Raw genomic sequence first — 5,521 nt, forward strand, 5'->3', positions numbered from 1 at the left:
CTACAATAGTGGCTCTGGGTCAAGTTCCCTAGTTTAGTTTCTGTCTGTTCTGGTTGTTTGTTGGGGTCTCTGGTCCTGGTTTTTGGTTTTTATCGCTTTGACTATTTGTGGTTCCAGGTCCCTGTAAAACCTGGTTAGTTTGTTCTTGGAATTTTATTGTGGTTTCAGGTCCCTGTAAAACTTGATTTTGATACTGTACTTCAGTTTGTTGTAGGTTACTATTACTTGGTTGGACTTTATTGCTTTATCTTTCTACTTTTTGTAAAAGGGTTTCGGGGTCCCTTCAAAACTTGCTTTTACCGTAATCTAAAACATGCAAGATCTGAATCCATCAGGTAGGCAATGCTTTTTCAAGTTACGTCTTCATTGTTCAATGCTATTTGAAAAATCTAATAAGGGGGTTTTGTTGTCTTTGAAATCTAGATATTGAGAAGATGGTTTCAGTCAAAGGAATGATAATTCGGTGCAACTCAATTATACCAAAAATAAAAGAAGTGTTCTTTAGGTGCCTTGTTTGTGGATATGCTCTAGCACTAGTACCTATTGATAGAGGTAGTTCATTCGATTGCAATTGAACTCTTAATATAATATTTAATTGTGTCTTCATTATATGTTATGTTTGTTTCTCAATTCTATTTTGCATAAACTATGGTGGAGAATCTACGGCTTTAAACAAATTCATGCTTATGAAAGTGATCTTAGAAGCTTTTAGATTCTAGGATTTTGCAAATAAGATCTTACTCCTTATTGTGACATGGCCACTATTGATCTGCTCTCTGTAACCTTAATTGGAACTAATAGGACACTGTACATGAGGTTCTTCTCACATTGAGATGTTTTCTTGATGAAAGCTATATATGAGAGAGCACATATTTTTAGTGTGAAAAAATCCTTGTATGAGAACTTTCACACCAAATTTTATTCTCATATTCCATGAGAATCTTCTACCAAATTTTGTCAAACATATTTCATGTTTTTAAAAAAAATCTCATATCTTTGCTTCACGAGGTATAATGGTACTTTTTTTCTAAAGGTGTTTTTGTTGGATTTGTATTCACATCCTATTTTATGCTTCAAATTCTCAGGCCAAATTGATGAACCTACACATTGTGCAAGGCCAAAATATGCTGCTATGAATTCTTTGACATTGATGCATAACAGATGCAGGTAGGAACTTGTTGATTTTAGTTTATGCATGATTTGAAGCTGCATTTTCAAGACTCTGAAGACAACTATATCCTTTTACTTTGTGGTTAGGTTTGCTGATAAGCAGATTGTAAGGCTGCAAGAAATGTGATGCCATTCCAGAGGGAGAAATCATGCACACTGTTAGTTTGGTGATGCACGACAAACTTGTTGATGCGGCGAAACCTGGTGATCGAATCGAGGTGTCTCTGACATTACATGATATACACATTTTACACTCATTTTTATTGCCAAGTGTTAGCATTTGAAGGTTGACAATGGTTTTTTTTTGTAGGTTACTGGGATTGTCAGAGCTATGATAGTTAGAGTGGGACCAGACCAAAGAATTGTGAAATCTTTGTTTAAAGCAAAGCTCTCAAGCCTATCTTAGTCCATTTAAGTTGGAAATGAGGACCTTAATGCTATATTCTATGATTTCTAATTCTAATTTGTAAATCATTTGCTGGTGCAGACCTACATCGATTGCTTTCATCTGAAAAAGGAAGACAAGACAAGATTGTGAGCTGAAAATCCAATGGAATGTGATACCAATAGTGATAGTTTTGCCTCTTTTCAAGAGGGTGATATGTCACCAACTAATTATGAAGCTAAGGTATAAACTCATACTTTTTACCTTTTATATATAACATGAATTTTGCAAGCTTTGAAATTGAATTTTGACTACCAATTTCCAAATTGAGAAGTTGAAAGAACTATCTCGCATGCCCAATATCCATGAGAGGCTAACTAGGTCCTTAGCTCTAAGTATTTGGGAGCTAGAAGATGTAAAGAAAGGGCTCTTGTGCCAAGTATCTTTCTTTGCATTCATGTTTGATTAATTGGTAATTTGTTGCATGTTCTTTGAACTATATGTTAACCATTATGCTTCTTAAACAACTCTTTGAGGAAACTGTAATAAAAATAGCTTTAGGAACTACTTTTAATAGTGATATAAACATCCTACATGTTGGGGATCTAGGTACGAGTAAGTCTCAACTACTTTAGTATGTGCATAAGTTGGCTCCTCAAGGCATTTATACAAGTGTTCATGGAAGCTCTATGGTTGGTTTGACTACTTATGTATCAAAGGATCCTAAAACTAGTGAAATAGCAAGTTATTAACTCAATTTGTTGATCATTGAGCTCTTTGGGCTCCCTACTACCTACCACTTTATTCTTTATAAAATACTTATCTCTTTGAACTCAACAGGTTCTAGAAAGTGGAGCATTGGTAATGAGTGATAGGGGTATTTGCTACATAGACGAGTTTGACAAGATGTTAAACAATGCTCATAGCATGTTACATGTGGTGCAATTTTTCTTTGAGCTCTTCAAATTATATGCTTTTACTGGTTTCTTGACTTCGTAATCTATGCTGTTGGTTGTCTTGTATATCAATGTCTAGTCATTCCTTTGAAATAGGTTATCGAACAACAAATAGTGTCAATTGCAAAGGATGGGATCATAGCATCTCTGAATGCAAGAACATCTATTTTAGCTTGTGCCAATCCTAGTGGTTGACGCTACAACCCTAGATTGTCAGTGATTGACAATATCCAACTTCCTCCAACATTTCTTTCTAGGTGGAGTATGTTTTTGGATTTAGAATTCAAGCTGGAGAATTTATTTGTTGTCACTCAAGTATAAAAGAATCACAAAAAATTCCTGTAGGTTTGATTTGATCTACCTAGTGCTTGATAAAGCTGATGAACAAATAGCCAGGTGCCTTGCAAGGCATCTTATTGCACTACATTATGACGAGCCAGAGGTAAGTTCTAATTTGGTCAATACTAAGTAGTAATTAATGGAGGGTCCAATGACCTAATATTTTTTTATGTGAACTACATTATGATTCTAGGACCAAACGATGGATGCATTTGACCTCCCAACTCTCACTTCGTATATCACTTATGCAAGACAACATATACATCCTAAGATATCTAATGAGGTGGCAAAAGATGTAATCTGTGGTTATGTTGAAATGTGTAGGAAGGGAAACTTCCCTGGTAGTAGCAAGAAGGTTAGCTCAATATATTCTCAAATTCAATTTTTGTATAGTATTCTTACAAGTTACACACATGAAAAAAGTAACCATATATCTCATACTTCTACTGAAGAATGCATCTAGATGCAAGGCAATTCTCATGTTATGTTAACTTGTTCTTCTGAATGAATTGTATAGGTTATCACAATGACTCCAGACCAAATTGAAAGCTTAATAAGAATAAGTGAAGCCCTCACCCACATCAAATTCTCTGAGTGGGTAAGAAAATCCTATGTAGACAAAAGTGGGTTACATTCCTGAATGTTTTAAAGCCAGATTGAGGCAATCAAAAGATATCTTACATTCCAATTTTGCAGGTTTAAAGGTGTGATGTGGTAGAATCATTCTGGCTTCTTGAAGTTGCACTTCAACAATCTGCCACTGATCATTCAACTGGTAACCATTGTGCATATTTGGCAATGATGATTGTCAGTTCATTTAGTTGTATATTGAATGCATTATCATCACAAAATTAGTCATCTCTGAAAGAACTATGTTAATTGGAAGCCACTGAATGCATTTGATTGTCATGGTTACAGGGACCATTGACATGGATCTCATAAACATGAGAGTCTCAGCTAGTGAAAGAATGAGATGAGCCAATCTTATTTCATCACTGAGGATTCTTATCATGGAAAGGATGTAGGTAGGGGGACCATCAACCTGTATTACCAAGGTAACATTCTTTATACTACCCTAAATAGTGTTGAGAAAATTGTTGGTATGGCACCTAACCAGATATGAATGAATGCAATCATAGTTGATGGAGGAAATGCACAGATAGGGATCCAAGGAAGTCATCCTGAATGATGTAAGTAATTCTTTGTTGTGGGTAAATTTCAAGCTATTTCTAGCTTCATTTTATTGGGGGAAATGAATACATTATGAGTTATGTTGTTCAATTTCAGATTCATAATGCAATTGGAAACCTTGTGAGTGAGGGGTTTGCTACAATTCATGGAGACAATGTGAAGAGGACCTGAATGAGTTTTGAGGATGATATGGACCCTATAATAATTAGCAATGAATTATGTGATAAGACTACGGTCAGTGTGTTGTGGCAAACTATTTTAATATGCCCTGAGCTTCATGCTCTATAGTACATCGATGGGTACTTTCTCTTGTAAAAAAATCCAAAAGATTGAAGGAATCCAAAGCCTGGGTGTACTATCTGTGACAAAGACAACCATTGAGGTAATGATGGATATCTTATAATTCTTTCTTAGATAAGAGGATGATAATTATAAATTATGAGAACCATTGGTGTTTTGTTCTATCAAGTTTTTGAGTGAGGAAAAAGTAATTGCAATTATAAAGGTATTTTTTTTCAACCAACGTAATGGAAAAAGTTCATCTTAATGTTCAAAATGGCATTTATCCTCTCCCTCTAGTTTCACATGGTTACCTAAATATAAATAGAATTAAATATAAAAAGAGCAATTTATTTTAATCTATATTTTAAATTAAATATAAAGAGGAAAAATTAGAATCTAATCTTGATGTAGTGCTGATTCTATGGTGGTGACTTCAACAATTGAGAATGTTGAATATCAACAGCAGCTTGTCTTCCATACACACCAATGATGTCAATCATGGTGTCGTGAAGACTTGGTTTTCTATGAATAGCTACAAGGGAGAAACAACAAAAGTGTAGAATGCAGATGAATTTACTTGGTGCAATGCATCATATGCTCTACTATGAAGCAACTACAATATGTGCAAACACATAGCTATTAGCTATTTCTCTAGATATGATCATAAGAATTTTTCAAGATGTAGAACATTGTTATTATAAACTTGAAGCACTTATAAGGAAAAGGGACCCAAAAAAAGAGATAGCGAAGAATCATTATGAAATTGGGAAGTCATTATTCAAAATTTATGAATCAAAGGGAATCAAAATGTACGAGATATTATAGAGGTGAATTAAAAAGCTTTATAAGAGTCTAGCATTCATGAACATGATACATTACAAGGATAATCTCTAATAAATGTTACCCACAGTCAGTTTCTAGCCAGAGAATTCAAGAAAGAATAGGGATTGTTTTAAATTACTCGGTGAACAATCAACAGGAGATCAAGGTAAACAAAAAACATGTTGAAAGATAGATACCCACATTCATATCCATGTATGCACCCAAATGAACTGGTTAATGGAATTTGGTGAGGTCTCTGCATACAAGGTACATTGAACTAAAAGCTTGAGTCAATTGACTAAGCGTCAATGACCAGGAAATCATAGTTGGAAAGGTTCACCACAATCTATTACAAGTCAATAGAGAAGATCAATAT

General features: G+C 34.5%; 1 pseudogene; it reads left to right on the forward strand.

Moving 5' to 3' along the window:
• Positions 1-313: 313 nt before the first annotated feature.
• On the forward strand, positions 314-4,212 carry LOC149536913 (DNA replication licensing factor MCM4-like; annotated as a pseudogene).
• The last annotated feature ends 1,309 nt before the right edge of the window (positions 4,213-5,521 follow it).

This window comes from Cupressus sempervirens, chromosome 10, assembly GCF_028749045.1.
Source record: "Cupressus sempervirens isolate cs-2001-9-10 chromosome 10, ASM2874904v1, whole genome shotgun sequence".
NCBI lineage: Eukaryota > Viridiplantae > Streptophyta > Pinopsida > Cupressales > Cupressaceae > Cupressus > Cupressus sempervirens.